Raw genomic sequence first — 19,149 nt, forward strand, 5'->3', positions numbered from 1 at the left:
AGGCCGCCGCTCGCTAGCGTAGCCGCTACGGGATGAGACGGGAACAACAACACACCATCTGACCAATCAAAACTCATTAGCGGCGCGGCTCCACGCCGTCAAACTGCTGGGTGACATCACGGCGCCGAAGGATCCGTCTTCAAGATGAGAGGAGGCGAGAGAGGAGGCGAGAGAAGGAGGCGAGAGAAGGAGACGAGAGGAGGCGAGAGAGGAGGCGAGAGAAGGAGACGAGAGGAGGCGAGAGAAGGAGGCGAGAGAAGGAGACGGGATGGAACGTCGTCCACAGAGGTCAACGGCCCGTTTAACCGAGACGTACACGAGCACACACACCTCTCTCTCGCTCTCTCACACACACAACCTCTCTCTCTCTCACACACACACCTCTCTCTCTCTCACACACACCTCTCTCTCCCTCACACACACACCTCTCTCACACCTCTCTCTCTCTCACACACACCTCTCTCACACACACACCTCTCTCTCTCCCTCTCTCACACACACCACACACACACACCTCTCTCTCTCACCACACACACCTCTCCCTCTCTCACACACACCTCTCTCTCACACACACACACACACACCTCTCTCTCACACCTCTCTCTCTCTCACACACACCTCTCTCTCCCTCTCTCACACACACCTCTCTCTCTCTCTCTCTCTCTCTCACAGACAGACAGACAGACAGACAGACAGACAGACAGACAGACAGACAGACAGACAGACAGACAGACAGACAGACACACACACACACACCACACACACACACACACACACACACACACCCCTCGACATTTTAGTATCTTTCACCTTGTTCGCCCCCCCCAACATTCCTCTCTGGTTTTTGTCGGAATGATCTTCACACTGAATTCGTGTCCTGTTTTTTGGGAAATGGATCCATTTCCGTGGATGTTTCAAAGTGCTCATTTCCATAAAGGTCCCGCTGAAGCGCCGTCGGGCCGCCGCTGCGGCAGGAACACAAACAATATGCTAATCGCACCTGCTTCAATTAGACGCCGGATCCACGGAATCCACATCCGCTCTCTTCCGTTCCCGCCCCAGAACACAAAATTCTCAGGTTGGAAGCAACAACATGTTTAAATTCCTTCATCAGGGAAGCAGCTGATGGACACGGACACCAAACGGGCGCCGCCGCCGCCGCTCACCTGCGGACCAGGTAGCTGGAGCTATTTTGCCCATTTACGTTAAAATAGGAAAATTCGTTACAAGTTTGTTTGGTGGATTTTCCGGCCTTTGACAGATTTGTCCCAGATCCCAGGAAGCGGCTGGTTCACAGGCCGTCACCTCCATCAGTCAGACTCAAACGCCGCCTGGCGGTCAATCAGGACGTAAGTGATGGTTTTGGGGGGGGGGGGGGACTGGCAGCGGGCGTTGGGAGACAGCTGGCGGAGAGCGGCGGCGTTCCGGCTGCAAGTGGCGGCAGATTCAGGTGACATCTGCGCCTCCTGCCGCAGCGCGACGGTGGAAACAGTAAAAGTGAATTACAACATTAATGACGGCGCTCTGCAAGCTGTCGCTCCGGATTACGGATCCATTATTCCTCATGTGGGCACTCGTGGAGCGCCGCCGCCGTAAAGCCCGCGGCTGCTTTAACAACTTGTAGCATGTGGCTGCGTCGGGTCGATGAGCCCCCCCCCCCCCCCCTCCCCCATTCCGGACAACATTTGTGTGATCCTGCTGCCCTCTACAGCCGCCTGGAATCAGTCTGGCAGGATGTCACGTGTGAGCGCCGTTGATGGGCCACGCCGCTCCCGCCCGCCGCCTCGCCGCTCCCGCCCGCCGCTCCCGCCCGCCGCCTCGCCGGCCACCGCGCCGAGCTGTCACCCCTCCCCCACCCGGATCCCCAGACTTTCCAATAACTCCAAATCCCCCGAAAACCCGGAGAATAAAGGCAGAGTCGATCACTCATAGCGGCTCCGCTCTTCAGGGAAATAACAGCCGAAGGAGAAAAACAAAGTCAGGATCTCCGGCGGAAACGCAGCGGCGTTCCCAGAGGACACGGCGGAACGCCGCGTTCATCAGTCTGGTTAACGCGCAATAAAAAACAGATTCATTTAAGGTTCAAGAGAAGGTGGGAAATAACCGAACCAGACGGGTTCAAGATGGCCTTCGGGGGGGATTAATCTGCCTCCTCCGGGCTGGGATGGGCCCCCGATCCTCGCCCTGATGAGCCGGAGCTCATTTCTCCGATCGGCGGAAGCAACGCCGAGTGTGTCGTACTGGAGTGTTGCGCAATTACCAGCTGATGCTATCAGTAGCATTAGCATATTAAAGGGAGGAATACTTGAACAGAGATAATGACACACACACCCCCACACACACCCCCACACACACCCCCACACACACACACACACACACCCCCACACACACCACACACACACCACACACACCACACACACACCACACACACACCCCCACACACACCCCCACACACACCCCACCACACACGCCCACACACACCCCCACACACACCCCACACCACACCCCACACACACCCCCACACACACCCCCACACACACCCCCACACACACCCCCACACACACCACCCCACACACACCCCCACACACACACCACACCCCACACACACACACACACACACACACACCCCCACACACACCCCCACACACACTCCCACACACACACCACACACACCCCCACACACACCCCCACACACACCCCACCACACACACACACCACACACACACACCACACACACACCACCCCACACACACACACACACACACACACACACACCCCCATTGTCGACGTGAGGCACTAAGATCCCGGAAAAACACAAATGTTGATAAAAACGTATAAAACTTCACTGTGTAAATAACAACAAACAAGGAAAAAGATCAGGGAGGGGATTCTCATCGGGGGGGCCTCCTGGGGGGGGCTCTGGGGGGGGAATTACCCAGAATCCCTCACCCCCCCCCCTTCCTCTCACTAGCATTATGAAGAGCGTTTAGCATTCTCAGGACTAGCTTAGCCATCCCCCCCCAGGAGACTTTACCTGCTTATAAACCTGACATTTTTAGGGAGGAACTGAAACATTTTATTTTTATTTTTTATTGGAAGAACAAAGTTCTGTGTTTTACCTGATTTTGGAGATAAAAACTCGCGTCTTTATCGCGAGATAACGAAACCATCGGTGAAAATAAAGTAAAAAACAACCCAAATCTTAGAATGACTCGATTCAGCAAACGCAGCAGCTCACGCCGACTACAGGGCAGCTAGCTCGACCTTGACGCTCTATTAGCGCGCTAACTAAAACGGGCTAAGGCCCATAAATAGATCAATAACGGCGAGTAAACAGAGGAATTTTAGCGTCTTTTCGCTGCGGCTGAAACCAAGAGGCGTCCAATTAATATGAAATCGTCTCCAGAAGTCAATAAGGTTTTAGTTCCACTCGAGTGTGTCTAAACAGGCGGAGTCGGGCTAATTATAATCCCGCGGTGTATTTATACCGCCGGCGCCGCGGCCCGCTCATTACTACACGCTGTAATCCTCAGACCCGTGTTCTCGCCATGTGCTGATGAGCCTCACGCCAGCTGCCAAAAATACATAAACTTGGAACTTTCTCCCGCGCACCAACAAAGTGAAAATTGCCGTTGCTATGGCGACGGGGATAGAACAATATCATAATCAGCCGTGCCATCGGGAAAGCGATTTCAATCCGGCGGGCCAAAGGTTGCCATGGGAAGAAGAACCGGCAGCTATTTTAGTCGGCGTGCGCGGCGGCGGCTTCATTAGCTACCCACGGCGTGGAGAACCTTCGCAGGCCCCGCCCCCACGCCAGGATTAGAGATACTAATCTGTGATGGATTTCACCCTCCATCCTTCCTTCCATCCAGCAATTATGCCCCCCGCCATCAAAAGCCATCAAAACAGTAATTTGGCTGTTTCACAGGCGCGTTTCCTCCTGAATCATCCTCTTATCGCCATGGCGATTACACACTGGGCACAGAAGTGAAAACAATGGGCTCGCCGGGATGAGATCACGCCACTCCATTTCTCCGGGGCCATTCCGGTAGACGCAAAGACAATCTGCCAGCGGCGAGGAGGTGGGGGACGGCGAGCGGATTTGTCGGTCAGCGAGCGCGGGGCCGCGAGGTCAACCCGGTAATCGGGGGAGGGGGGAGAGGATGCGACGGCTTCGCCGCCTCAGCGAGGTCGCCGACTGGAAGTCAAACCGCAACACAAGCCCGCCCCCGGACCCCCGGCCCGACAGCAGCGGGGGGAGATGAGGACGCCACCAACCAGGCTCCGACGCCGAAGCCCCGCCCCCAGACTTTGCTCGCAGTCCTTCTGAATCACTGATTGAATTCGGGTTCGTGGTTAAGCGCCACGGGGGGCGTGGCCACGCCAACTCCCCGTGCCCGACCTCCACGGCCGCCCCATCCCCTCCAACCCCCCCCCCCCCCCTCCTGGGGAGGCGTGTGGGAATGGCGGCGTCGGGGCTTCACACAAGACTGACTGTTTATTATTGTCTGCGGCCCACTTAACTCTGACAGTAACGGAATGAGGTGGCGAGCGCGGCGAGCGCCATTAATCACGCTGTCGGGATCGCTGAGACACTATGTCGTCTGTGGCGGGAAGAGGAGCGCAAAGTGGGGGCGGGGGGGTGGGACCAGGGCCCACGTACACCGCAGGTGATCGGGTGAGGTCTGGCTCCGCCCCTTCTACCAAGTATCCATCAGACGTGACTCGGGACGCCGTCGGCTCCCACAATGCATTTCACCTCTCCATCTGTCAGGCATCAGAGCGACCACACGCCGTCGCCATGACGCCCCTGAGTGACAGGCCTGTCCCTCAACACCCCACACACACACACACACACACACACACACACACACACACACACTCCTGCCCTATCACTGACACTCAGCTAAATATTTAAGGGGGGAGGGGCTAAATAGACTGATGGGGAAAGGTCAAAGGTCAGAGTCCAGCTGAAGCGGCGCCGCGGCGAGACGAGCGTCCTCCTGACACGAGGGCGTTGATTTCCTGTGCCCCCTTCGGTGGGGGGGGGGGTAACCATGGCGCCACGTGTGCGTTTACACGTGTGACGTTTACACGTGTGACGTTTACACGTGTGCGTTCACCGGAGCGAGTCGTGGCTGACAGCTGATCAGGGGACACGCGGCGCCCGAGGTGCTCGCTGTAGTTTTCCCTCTTTTTTCCGGCTTGGCGCCGTCCCAGCAACAGATTGCTGCTGTCGCTGGGACGGCGCCTCACAGATGGAGCGGCGTCACTTCCCGACGAGCCTGACAGGATCAATCCAGGAGCTCATTCGCTCGCAGTCAATTAAGCCGTGTTAGTTTTGACAGGAGCCGCGGGGCGAAATAACAGCCGTCACCGACGGCGAGGAAAATATTGTGACCAAACACGGGAAAAAAGGGAAGCGCTTGTTTACGGGGGCGGCGAGATTCCTGGTCCCTGAACGCACCGCCTGCTGGTCCAAATGACCGTTAAGGAGGCTTTCTCAATAACGCTAATTCTGGCGGCGTTCCGGCTCGTCGGAATACATAAATCACCCCGAACGACTGGCGGGAAAGAGTTTGGAAGTGAAGGATTGTGGGAAAATGCAGCTAAATAAAGGTGCTGAGCTCGGTGGCGACACCTTTAAGGTGCTTCTGTCCAATAAGGGTGACGGTCCTGAGGTGAATAATACAATAGAGGAATAAAGGAGGAGGCAGGGTGCGTGCGTGCGTGCGTACGTGCGCGTGCACGTGCCACCCACTGAGCGACGAGCCGCGGCCGCTCTCTTTGAACCGTTTGGAAGCGCAGCGAAGCTCTTTGATTAGGACACGGAGGCAGGTAGCTGTGGGCGATGGACTGAAAACACTTGGCATCTGCTAGCAAGACTCCACACACCCGAGGTGAGACAGACACACACACACACACACAACACACACACACACACACACACACACACACACACACACACACACACACACACACACACACACACACACACCGCCCTGGGCATCGTTACACACACACACTCCTCCTTTGAAGGGTTATCAAGGCTCCTCATTAAAGGTGTCCCTGCTTTCCTCGGCGATGTGGGACTCCACAGGGCGGCACACACACCCTTTAATTAGTTCGCTAACTCGTTAGCGTCGGCGAGCAATTAAATGTCCTTCCTTCACAGTTTACAGCAGGATCACGTCTGAAACCTGCACCTGCAGCGGGAGGAGCCGCCTGTTTTGTCCAATCGGAGGCGTCGGGACACGGGAGCCCGGATCTGATCACAACGGAGCAAAACCGGATCCCATCGGAACGCTTTCAACCAATCAGGAGAATGTAATCAGATCACAAGTAATCTGATTACACGTGTAATCTGGTTCCTTTAACAGGTCCCATCACATTTGCGTCCTGGAAGTCGTCTGCCTGGAAAACTGGGAAAGAAAAGAGCTGGTGGACGGCGAGTCCACCTACGGCTCCGGGGAAATCCGATTGTCCCTGATTGTTCCCAGGTGCAAGAACTTCCCTGATGGAGCTCTCCAGGAGCTGCTGGGCGGGGCTAACGTTAGCTGGCCGCCGCTGGTGTGCTGAGCTGTGCGCTAGCGCCCGTTAGCGGAGGAGGACCGGGTGTGTCCCGCCACTCTTCCGTGGCACCGACCAGTTAATTTGTCATCGTGTGAAGAGGTTGAACCTTTAATTAAAGTGGAGCGCCGCCGCCGCCGCGGCCTCGCTAAATGTCACATGATAAATAACGGCAGAAGATCTGAGAAGCTCCCTCGGAGTCTCCTCAGCTCGAGGGGATAAAAGGCCGCGCGCGTGCGAGGCTAACTGCACATCAATATGTTAAAGAGGTTCAATTGTATAAATTGATTAAACGACCACATTGTGGAGCCGCCGATGTCACGATTCACGGAAACCAAGCAGAGGGAACGACATTATTAGAGCAGATGAAATCGATAGCTGCTCGCCGCCATGGGCGCTACGGCGCCGCCGTGAAAATGCATCGCCACGGACGCCATTAGCCAGGATCGGCTAATTACAGCCGGAGACGTCGGCATTCCTGACTGATGTAGCTAGCAAACGTGGAAAATGACTCCTATCACTGTTCATCCTGAAATAAAGGAGAGAAAAAAATTAGCCACCTCGGCAACACGCTAATATCTCCAGGAGCTCGTCTCAGTTCCGCTACAGCGCACGTTCGTGCACGTTTACGCTGATCTGCTCATTATCAGGCGGCTTAATCTCGACCTTTCAAATCTCTAATATCGGCGCCTGGCGCTCCTCAACCCTCCCAAGTGTCGTCGATTCTGCTAAACGCTCTCGTCTTTCAGCACTTGATCCGCTAATCTTTCTCCCTCGCCACTCCGGGGGAACTCCAGTCACTCCGACGCCACTTCCCCTCCGAGATACGAGGCTCGGGAGCAACGTCGTCTCCCAGGCAGATGTTCAGCTCGGGTTCGGAGGGTAACCAGGTTCTCCTCTCAGGCGGCGAGGAAGCAGCAGGTGACCTCCTGCCACCAGGTCGCGCGCGTCCGTCCATTATTCTGCCCTTTACGTTCGTTTAGCTGCTCCGCGGCGCCGTCGTAATGAGGTGGCACATCCATCAGCAACACGCGCCGATCCCTGGAGCTGGTGCTGTAACGCTATGCTAATCAGTTAGCCTCATACAGCAGCCTAAATGCAGCTACAGCTGGATGTTAGCTAGCCGCCGCTACCGTCGCCGAGTTTTCCTGGAAACTTTGTTGCTCTGCCGCGTGTCCTGATGTTCCAACGAGCTCTCGGCTGATCGATGGAGGCAAATATTGCTAATAATTCAAGGCTCATTGCTGAGCTTAATCTGGCTCGTTTGCTAATCTGCTAATAATTCATTTGTCGGCTGATTAATGGCGCTCATTTGCGTCACGTGGCAGCGGCGTCGGTTTTAATTGTGCGTGTCAGAAGAACGTTTCCACTCGTCCCGGGTGTGTCGCCGCTCGCCGCGGGGCTCCTGCGTCTGTTTGTTTACTTCACGCTCCCTCCACGTGGGGCCGCCGCCACACTCCCTCCTCGCCGCCGTCATGGCTGAAGATGCGTCGGAACAGCAGGCGAGGATCTGCAGCCCGGAGCTGATCCAACAGCAGCCAGCGATGCAGCTTCCTGCCTCTGGGGGCGCCGTTCTAACCTTTAACCTCCCATCTATATAAACGTGGGCTAGCACGCTACGCTAATCTGGTGCTAGCTGCTCGGGGGGGGTCGATTGGCGGAACAAAGAGCTTTTCCAAGTTTTCCAGAAACACTGTAAATGAGCAACTGGGAGAAACACACATGCTAACACGGTTAGCATTAGTATTAGTTTTTATCTCTCCTCCTTCCCATTCCTGAATCCCAGCACTCAACATCCTCACTCTCGAGCTCCGTCCGAGGAAACATCGCAAACGTTTCCGCGGCAACGGAACTAAAAAAAAAAAAAAAAAACACCTCAGCAATTTTTGTCTCCGGGACTGGAGCCGAACCAACCGGCAGCTTTAATGAACAAAATGGGAATCAGCTTATTGGAAACCTGGAGAAGCTTCCTGGGGAGGCATCCTGACGAGGTTTCCGACCATAAACTTCCGAGTTTCCCATCAGGGAGATTAAAAACTGCTTCGCTGGTTTGAATTTATGTTTTTTTTTTAAAAAGGAAACGTACGCTGGCCGCAATCATGCTAACCCGCTCCGGTTCATGTGAAGCTTTATCCACGAAGGGGCGTGGCAGCGCCCCCTGGTGGCGGTAGTCATGACAACAACCAGGAGACGGACCTTGGAATGATTGAACCAGGCGGATGAATTCTCCGATCGATGACTCATGTCGTTGCTAAAACGTTCGCAGCAATGAGAACGCTAAACGCTAATCGGAGAGGCGGCGGCGGCGGGAAGGGGGGGGGGGGCTCGCTCTGGGTTTCTGGGTGAAAGGTCAATGTCGTCTTGTCATTTACAAAAAAGAGCGGATGAAAAAGCGAAGTAAAGTCTAAAGTTTAGCGCTCCGGCAGCGTTCCACTTCTGACTCTTGACACTCTCTTTTCTTCCCGACGCGGCGACGCTGATTGCTTTCAAAACTGCAGCCGTCCTCCCGACAAAAACGGTTTCTATTCAGCGCCGCCGCCGCCGGATCGCTTCTATTTGGCCTTGGCGGCAAAATCCACAAAGGAATTCTGCACCGCGAGAACGTGCGGTCGGCTCGGGTCAAACAGAAAAATTCCCTGAGCCGATCTGAAATCAAACACTGAAGCCGTTTGGTTCAGGTTAGCACGTCTGTTAGCATCTCTTCTGCCTGTTTAACGTCGATTATCATTCGCAAAGGTTAATGAATATAAAACGCAGCTCTTTAGCCATTAGCTGCTGCTCTAAACGGATTAAAAAGCAACATACGTTAATAAGTTAGCTTCTAAGGCTAAGTCAGTCTGGATGCTAGCTGTAGCGAGCTAGCTGTAGCTAGCATCAGTTCCCGATGGAAACGCAGCACAGTTCCAAACAAACAGCTACCATCTTTACTGATTAAAGGAATATTTTTCTTTTTATAATCGTTTGAATATTCATGAAATTCTGGAGGTTTTTCTGATTTTATTCTGAATTCTGTGATTTTAAAAACATTTGTTTCCTTTTTCTACCTTAAAGCAGAAAAATCAAAACGACCCTGAATGAAAATGTTATTTTATTTTCATTCCAGGTTGTTTGCTCAAATAAGTTGTTTTTCTCTTATTTTGATGTTTTTTTTGTGTTTAATAACTCGTCTAAATCAACAACTTTAATGAGCTTTTTCCCAACAAACTCCTGTAAAAATTACAGGATCGATGGGAATAAATCAACACGGAGGAAATGAAAGAAAATGTGATGGATGAAAGCAAGAATACGACCGTGGATGATGACATCATCAGAGGATCAAAGAGATAAAGGAAGGCTGCGTGTGGGCGGAGCCATGCCTGACGTTCACAGCCCCACCCCCCCGTACCTGAGGAATGCCGAGGAGCAGGACGCCACCTGGGGGGGGGGGGGGGTCTTCCAGGCAGCAGTGAGTAATTAGGACTAATTAGCAGCAGTGATTAACGACACCGGGGGACGTGGGGGGGCCGGGGGGAGCAGATTGATGGAGCTGACCCCCCCGAACCTGCGGAGGCGCCGCTGCATCTCAAATAGGTGGTGGGAGGGGGGGGGGGGCTAGCTGATGCTACGGGCTGTGATACAGGCAGAAAACAGGCGTCGAGCACCCGGGGTCACGTGACACGCTGCCACTCCAAACAGTAGGCGGAGCCTGCCGGGATGAAGTCCATCCACGATCCGGGACGGACTCACAGGTAGCAACACGCTCAAAGCTAAAGAAAGCTAAGTTAGCAAACACAGCGGTGAAAAATATCATTAACGTAACAACAAAATAGAAGCTACAGGCGCGCCACCTAGCTCCTCCTAGCTTCATGCATTTAGTGGTCAGTGAACTAGCTTCGACGGTTTAAAAAGACAAAATTCTTCTGCTTAAGCTAACTGCTAACTGCAGCCTAGCCTAACTGCAACGCACCAGGATTGTTGCCGTTTAGCTGTTGCGCAACCTGATGGATTTTGTCAACCATCAATTTGAGTCTCGTGGCCTAAAATAAAGCCGCTAGCACGTTAGCGAAACGAGATGCAAAATTAACCCTTTCGTTCAATTGTAACCACAAAAAAGTGATTAAAACTTTACTGGCGTAAACCGACCGGAGTGGCGTGTTCCTCGACATGATAACAAACGACATGATAAGCACATGTGTGGCGTGCGGGGGCTAATGCTAATGCAGCTTTGTGACTAAAGACGCGGGGCGCTTGATTTTAGACATCAACGACTTTAATTAGTGTCATTCTGGGCTCTGCGCTAGCGCGGCGGCGGCGGCGGGCCTCTGACAGGCGACAGCAGCGACGCTCTTAACGAGATAAGAAGCAAAATCAGCCACCTGAACAAGAGTGTTGATGAAAACGAGCGCCGCGGCGTCCTGCCGCAAACAACTGAAGCCTTGTTCGCTCGCAACGAGCTAGCTCAGGCGCGGCGTGTTCCCTTCACCGGGAAAAGAGGGATCGTCTCCTGGTATGTAGACGATCCCTTTGAATGTTTACGTCTCAGATAAGAGCGTTCCGCCGTGTCGCCACAAAACGGATTAAACTGCCGACAGAAACGACGGAAGAACCGCGACCACGACCCGTCCGCCAGATACGCCGTCGCTAATTTATCATCCTCCCTCCGACAACAAACGGGGGCGTGGCCATCCTTGTTCAGAAGCTCATTTTAGCTCCGCCTTACATGGTGCGCTCACTTTCCGCACCGTCTCAGAATTTGGTAGCGGTCGACGGTTAGCATCGTAATGCTGCCATGTGACATGTAGCCACAAACGGTCAACAAGAGCTGTGATTAGCAGGAAATGCTAATCTTTGTCAAAACAACGACCAAATAATAACAGCTGCCACGTCACATGGGCACATGGATGCTAAACGCTAACGTCTTTCAACAACATTGCTCGTTCCTTCTCTCCGTAGCTTGTAGCTAGCAGCCGCTAGCAGTTACTTAGCAAAGGAGGGAAAAATGTGTTTGTTTTTACTCAAAGAGGAGAGATAAGAGTTGAAATGGAAGAATTAAACAGGGTCCTCATTAGTGGATGAAACATCATCAAAGTGAACCGTGCACGTGTGTCTCCATGGCGACGGTGAGGACGGCCGTGCTAATGAAGAGCGTGCGGCGCAGACGGCTATTTTCAACATTAACTCCACTCTGGGATAAACCCGGGCGGCAGCGAGACGCTTTCATCCGCATTTAATGGACAATAATTGAGCTGCGAAGATGTTTCCGATAAACAAACAGTTTGTAAATCCGAGCGGAACCAGCCGGAAAACGCGGCCGCGGCCCCGAGATGCCGACGGGTTTCCGTTTCCTCCATCCTGACATCCCGTACGCGGCGCTCCGCCACATCCAGCCGCTCCCGCTCGGAGAAGATGCAACGTTTACAATCGGAATTGACTACAACAATCCAGTCCGGCCGGCAACCAAGGCCAGAAGAAATGAGAGGAAGGCGGCGGCGGCGGCGGCCGTTGGATTACACGATGACAGCCATGAGCGGGCGAGAAGACGGAAGAAATGAGATTTTCCCAAACGGGAATATGGGCGATGACAGTATTGCTTTCTGCACGTTGTCAACCCCGACACCGCTATTACCGCCATCAGCCGCCGGCGTGCGGCGCTCACTTAGCAAAGGTCAGACGGAGCGCCGCGGGTTTTATCACCTCCAGATGAAAAATGTCTCATTTCAGTTTTCCGATCTAAATAATAATAATGATCACAATAAAAAACGGAATTAGAGACGCTGAAGTGCAGCTAAAGAAAAGTTGCTAACTGTGCGCTGTTAAAAATTGTGGCTAGCTAAATTGTGCTAATTGTAATTAGCGTTGGAAACGCGTCACCTTGCCACTTCCTGTTTGTGGGAAGCTGCGCGGAGGAAATAGGGAAAATAAGCGACGGCCTCGGAAACATCGTTCATCAGCGCCGAAAATCCTCCGACAACATTTTAATTAGAGGAACATGAAATTCCAAATGGAGGAAGGTGGAGGAGGAAGTGCAGGAGCGGGAAATAAAGATCACATTAAAACAAACATGATGTGTAGCTAATGGCAGAATAATGATTAGCAAACACAACGGAGATGAAGAAAAATGGAAAACTCATCCATCGGAAAGAAATGGAAGCTTAATGTGCCCGAGAACGGATTAATCTTCTCCAGCCGGATGAAAGCTGGGAAGAGGCTCTTCATCATCCCATCACATTAAAAAAAAACAGTTCGGAACTTCAGGGGAAACTTTCCGGAGGGTAAAAAACGTAAACCCGAACGATCGCGCTCCGCTTTAGCCGCTGCCGCTAACGTTAGCCGGGACACGGACACTCCGAGCTCCGCCCCCTGATCCACGTGACTCGGACCAGAATAAAGGTATGGATGACCAGATGAGCCGGCGCCGCCCCTCAGACTGGCTCCGCCCACCACAGTCCGATGGTATCGAGGAGTCGCTGAAGGCGGAAGAGTCCAAAGGGAGGATTAGCGGGGGGAGATAAGGCCGTTGGCTGTAATTAAGCCTCGTCTGTGCGGAGAATAAATCAGATCCGGCCGCTCCGGAACAATCCCTCAATAATTCCCGGATCGGAACGCTAATGCGACATATTTGAACCGCGGCGCCTGGATTCAATTAGGCCTGATTGGTTTAAGATGTGTGAAGAGATCACCTCTTTAACCCCCCCCCGCCCCATGGAACTGGATTAGCCCTCGTATCTCCTCCTAATTTCCCATCAGTCAATTAGGAAGGAGAGGGCCGTCAGGGGGAGTGGCCTCGGGGAGGGGCGGGGCCTGCTGCTCTGACAGGTCAAAAGGTCAAATATGAGGCCTGACAACAGCGGAACGCTCCTGTTGTTCCTGGGGAGGCGGCTCATCAATAAGATTCCAAATAACAGTGGGATTAACGATGGTGGGAACGTGCAGATTAATTATTCCTGCAGCTGCTAATTACCTCCGCATTTTTGCTCCAGTACAGAAACTAATTACAGACTCATTAACGTTATTAAAGACAAACTTTTCTCTGCTCGACTCGCGTCGCCGCCTGACGACGGTATTCCCATTTTTCAAAGACATCCGGGGGAAAAAAAGCACGATTAACATCAAGGGAGCGAGAGGTTGTCGGCCTGGAAGATCCGCTGGAACTCCGACGCCTCACTCTGGAATCTTCTGCTGGAATTCCGTCCAGAACAAAGGGGAATGTTTCCTCACAAGTCTTTTACGCCTCATTTAAAATTCCATCTTTGCAGCAGCAAACGGGAGCGCCGCTCTTTAGCTCCCACCGCTCCGGTTCCGGCTCTTCAAGGTCCACATGAAGCAGCCTCAGACATGAATAAAACAAAGTTCCGCCTTTGAAACGACGTGACATTTCCATATCAACCGGAATAAAAACATGGCGGAAGCCTTGATCTGTTTATGTGAACCCAGCCGGGCGCTAAGATACCGACACCTTTGATCTGCTGATCCCGGATCCACTCCGGCGGCAGCTGGCCTCCGCCGCCAAATCCCTAACTACGCTGGCCAACAGCACGCCGGCGCGGGGGGGCGGAGCACCAGGACGGGACAGAGGCACTGAACGCATGAGGTCACATGACCTGATCACTGGCGCCCCCACAGGTCAGAGGTCAGCCTCGGTTCTCCCACAGCGGTCCCCACAACGGCAGGAAAGCCAACGACGGCTAACTAACCTCGCTGCTAACATCCATCCATCATCCATCCATCCATCACCCATCATCCATCCATCATCCATCCATCATCCATCATCCATCCATCATCCATCCATCACCCATCCATCCATCCATCATCCATCCATCCATCCATCACCCATCATCCATCCATCACCCATCCATCCATCCATCATCCATCATCCATCATCCATCATCCATCCATCCATCACCCATCCATCATCCATCCATCCATCCATCCATCCATCATCCATCATCCATCACCCATCATCCATCCATCCATCCATCCATCACCCATCCATCCATCATCCATCCATCATCCATCCACCCATCCATCCATCCATCCATCAATCACCCATCATCCATCCATCATCCATCCATCCATCCATCATCCTCCATCATCCATCCATCCACCCATCATCCATCCACCCATCCATCCATCCAGCATCCATCCATCCATCACCCATCCATCCATCCATCCATCCATCATCCATCCATCATCCATCCATCATCCATCCATCCATCCATCCATCATCCATCCATCCATCCATCATCCATCCATCCATCACCCATCATCCATCCATCCATCATCCACCCATCATCCATCCATCACCCATCATCATCCATCATCCATCATCCAGCATCCATCCATCCATCAGCCAGCCAGCAGCCAGCCAGCCAGCAGCCAGCAGCCAGCCAGCAGCCAGCAGCCAGCAGCCAGCCAGCAGCCAGCAGCCAGCCAGCAGCCAGCAGCCAGCCAGCACCCAGCCAGCCAGCCAGCAGCCAGCCAGCAGCCAGCAGCCAGCCAGCAGCCAGCCAGCAGCCAGCCAGCAGCCAGCCAGCCATCATCCATCCATCCAGCCATCCATCCATCATCCACCCATCATCCATCCATCAGCCATCCATCATCCATCACCCATCCATCATCCATCCATCCAGCATCCATCATCCATCCACCCATCATCCATCCATCATCCATCCATCCATCAATCACCCATCATCCATCCATCATCCAGCCATCCATCCATCATCCATCCATCATCCATCATCCACCCATCACCCATCCACCCATCATCCATCATCCATCCACCATCATCATCCATCCATCAGCCATCCATCCATCCAGCATCCATCCATCCATCCAGCCATCATCCATCATCATCATCCATCCATCCATCCATCCCATCCATCCATCCATCATCCATCCACCCATCACCCATCATCCATCCATCCATCATCCACCCATCATCCATCCATCCACCCATCATCATCCATCCATCCATCCATCCATCCATCCATCATCCATCCATCCATCATCCATCCATCATCCATCCTCCAGAATCTCGGAATCTTCACTGGAAACCGTGAATGTTGCTAGTTGACCTTAGCTTTGATGTGTTGCTCAGAATTAGCCAACATCAACCCCGCAGAATTTTACGCCTTTGACCTCTCGGTCGACTGCAGCGATCGCTGCACACACAGCAATAAAACGTAGCAGCGCGCTCGCCACGGCTATCTGCCGCCGCCGTGTCATTGCTACAAGGTTAGCCCCCACGCTAACCCCGGGAACTTATTGACGCCATCGAGTTGAGATTTTTGCTTATCGCAGCGATCGAGTCACCTTGTTCTTTTTTCCCGTATCCGACGCCGATACGCAGTCAAAGTGGCGCCACTCAGCGCATGCTAATGCTCAGGCTAATGCTCATGCTAATGCTACATCAGCTCTCACCCCACGGGCTGAGCCGCCTCACGTCGCAGGTGGTCCCGTTAGCATCTCCAGTCACCTGACTGGCAGCGTTCCTGCCTCCATATTTGTTCCTCTCTCAACAAACGTTCCCAGCTCCAGTTCTGGCTGGTAGCGAAGCGGAAAACAGATGGAGCCTATTTCTGGAAGTCCGGCTCAAACGCAGCGTTCCCGTCCTCTCTAATAGCCGCGATTTGTGGGATCCAGCCAATATTTGGGCTGAAAACAAACGTCTCCTGCTCGCGAGCTAGCATGTTGGCACGTGCTGGTGAGCGCCAACACGTGAGGACAACCAGCAACGCTGAGGTTCCCCAAGGAAAACGTTCCCACTCCCGACCGCGATAACGCAGCAGGAAGAGTTTCACGATAAAAAGCTGCTGAAACGTCGCTAACGGGTGGGAGCAAACAGGCGGATTCAGGACCGACCGATGTGGATCAGGAGTCCGTACAGACGGTTTTAGGGATGTTTTTACGGATCTCCTCCGGTTAGCGGACATTAGCATCCCTGGAATTACAGGAGCTTCCTTGGAACTTTATTGACAAGATGCTGCAAACGCAGGAATCCTCATCCGGCCCCGACGGACTCCGTCTGGGATCTATTGTGGATTCCGTCCACGGCCGCCGCTCTCGGGTCAGACCGGAGTCACCAGGGTCCGTGCCAGAGCCGGTCGGGGCGTGTGGGAATGATCCCGTTCCCTCATCCGTGAACAATCAGGTTCTGCCGCCACCGGGTTCAAGGTCGACAATAAATCAGCGCCAACACATCCCATCATTATGTAGGAGCGGCGGGGGGGCGGGGTCAAGAGAGTCCTGCGATCGCATCATCAGCCTGACTCATTACATTAGCAAGACAGACGCCGCCGCCACCAGGGTGAGTAACGGCGTTCCCGTGGCGCCTGTCAGCAGGAAAACGCCGCCGCCGTTGACACACGAGAGGCGACACAGACAGAAGCCCCTCCCCCACGTTCCCGCCCAGTCACAGGTGGCTGCTCGCCCCGGGTGCTACTGATGCTAACTGAGGGGCGGGGCTTATTTGATCCTCGTGACGGATTGGCGTCCTCACATTCTCCTGACAGGAACGTGGACGCGTGCCCCAGGCCGCCGCCCTGCCCACCTCGCCGCCGCTCCGGCGGATCAGCAGAATTTAGGAGATTCTGGAAAGAGCTGAGTCTCCGCTCGCCGCCCTCACCAGGGGATCCGTCACAGATCAAGGCTGGGGGGTCAAGAGCGCCCGGCTGGGGGGTCAATAACGCCCGGCCATGCCGGACGCTCCGGCTGACACATCAAAGGTTCCCTCGGCGCCGCTCGCCGCCACTTCCTTCCCCTCTGGCCAATTTGGCGGGAGCGAGGGAGCTCCCTAATCCGCGGCTTAATCAACCTGTGATGGGGGGGGGCACGAGCTGTCTCTGGCCTCCGTCGCGTCCTCGGCGTTCCCGCCTCAGCTCCCGCCTTCATTAATTTAACATCCCGAAGGCGAACATCCCCCCCCCCCCCCCCCCCCCCCCACACACACACACACACACACACACACTTTCTCCGTGTTGTGTGCGAGTGTCCCCGGGAGCCCCCCCATGAATTAAACATCAGGCGGGGGGGGGGGGCGAAGGCTTCGCTCGGCACGAGGACGCGGAGCCGCCGGGGAACCGCGGCGACCTCCGACGGTCGGTGCTTCCGGCTCGGAGCAAATCTGGGTTTTAAGTGTGGAAACTGTTTAAAATCTAAAGATTTGGGGGGAATTATCAGGAAAGAATAAATAAAACCAAGGTTTGTTAGCTTAGCTTTACATTAAATGTCAGTAGTAATTGCTATTTTGGCTAAAGCTACCAAAGTTGCTTTCTTTACTAGCCTTAACAACACGCGTTGTATTTTAACCAACGTTTGCTTTAGTTTTAACGGGCTAAAGCTAATTAAACTCACGTTTCTTCTAATTAAATCCGGTTAAATTAGAAAAACAAGGACGAGTTTCCCGAAACATCAACATGCTAGCGGAGTCCGAGCTACATCAACATGCTAGCGGAGTCCGAGCTACATCAACATGCTAGCGGAGTCCGAGCTACATCAACATGCTAACGGAGTCCGAGCTACATCAACATGCTAGCGGAGTCCGAGCTACATCAACATGCTAACGGAGTCCGAGCTAAACCAAAGTAGCAGCAACTGAGCCAGATTAGCCTCATTTGCGGTTTATCTCACCACAGGTGAAGAAGCACGAGTCCGGTTCACCACGAAAACAGCTTAATTAAAGCAGATTTGGGCTAATTAGCGGCACTGTTGTGCAGCAACAACAGCAGGTTGTTGTGTTGTTAAAATTCATTTGGATAAACAGTGTTAAGATGTGATTTCTGCGTCATTCAGCACAAACGTTTACGAAATAAACCCGCGAAGCCTCAGCTCACCTGTTGACGCGACGTTACGATGGACGAACATTCGCTCATTTTCACGTCCGTTTCCGGATATTTCGCGCGGCTCCGCCATGTTGCTGCAGGAGTAAACACACACTCGACGCTTTCGTCGCTGTTTTAGCGTAAAAATTAAAAGCTGAACTCCGAATTTCATCGCGAATCCCTGAAACTGTCACCCCCGAGTGGGCGTGGCCTCGGCAGGAAATGCCCGTATGTGCTTTCAGCGCGAGATGGCGCCAAATCCACGCTGGGTCAAAGTTCACGTTGAGCCGCGTGAACTGATCAAAGCACGAAAAGCCCAAGAAATCGATTCAAGTTGGATGTTTCCGAATTTATTTAAAAAATTTTCCTTTTATTTTTCCGGATCCTTTTGGGATATTTTCACATTTGTGGGGAGAAGAATCTATTTTCCTTGATCGTCCCTGCAGATTCACTTTAAGAGATTATTTTTAGACGAGCGCGTCGCTCCGAGTTTCCGGCCAAAGCGCGACGTTCCGTCCAGACTCGAGTCCCGACATCTGCTGTTGGACGAGAGCGTCTCAATTAATGCGATTTATTCGCCTGCCGGTTGGCGTCGGCCGAACGGCGTCCATATGTTGCCGCAGAATCTCCACTTTTGCTGCTTTTAAAGTTTGCCGCCATCATCAGCCGCCAAGCCGGCGAGCGTGGAAAAGTTCTGAAGTGCTTCAAGGTGGAATACTGTATTAGAATTTCGTGGCTGCGGTTCGTTATGAGGCTCCGACTTCAGGCCCGAGTTCGC

At 53.4% G+C, this 19,149-nt stretch overlaps 1 protein-coding gene across 4 annotated transcripts in view; it reads right to left on the minus strand.

Annotated features, from left to right (window-relative positions):
• Nucleotides 1–19,149, minus strand: part of rbfox3a (RNA binding fox-1 homolog 3a) — a 223,950-nt gene that overhangs the window by 189,937 nt on the left and 14,864 nt on the right. Inside the window, exon 1 of one of the 4 annotated variants that reach the window (XM_057015303.1) lies at nt 18,384–18,402. The exons of 2 other annotated variants lie outside the window; for them this stretch is intronic. The gene's annotated coding sequence lies outside the window, so the exon portion shown is untranslated. Of the gene's footprint in view, nt 1–18,383; nt 18,403–19,149 lie in introns of those variants that run through there. One more of the 4 variants, XM_057015306.1, reaches the window with a different exon arrangement.

Source organism: Takifugu flavidus, chromosome 18 (genome assembly GCF_003711565.1).
Source record: "Takifugu flavidus isolate HTHZ2018 chromosome 18, ASM371156v2, whole genome shotgun sequence".
In the NCBI taxonomy this organism is placed as follows: domain Eukaryota; kingdom Metazoa; phylum Chordata; class Actinopteri; order Tetraodontiformes; family Tetraodontidae; genus Takifugu; species Takifugu flavidus.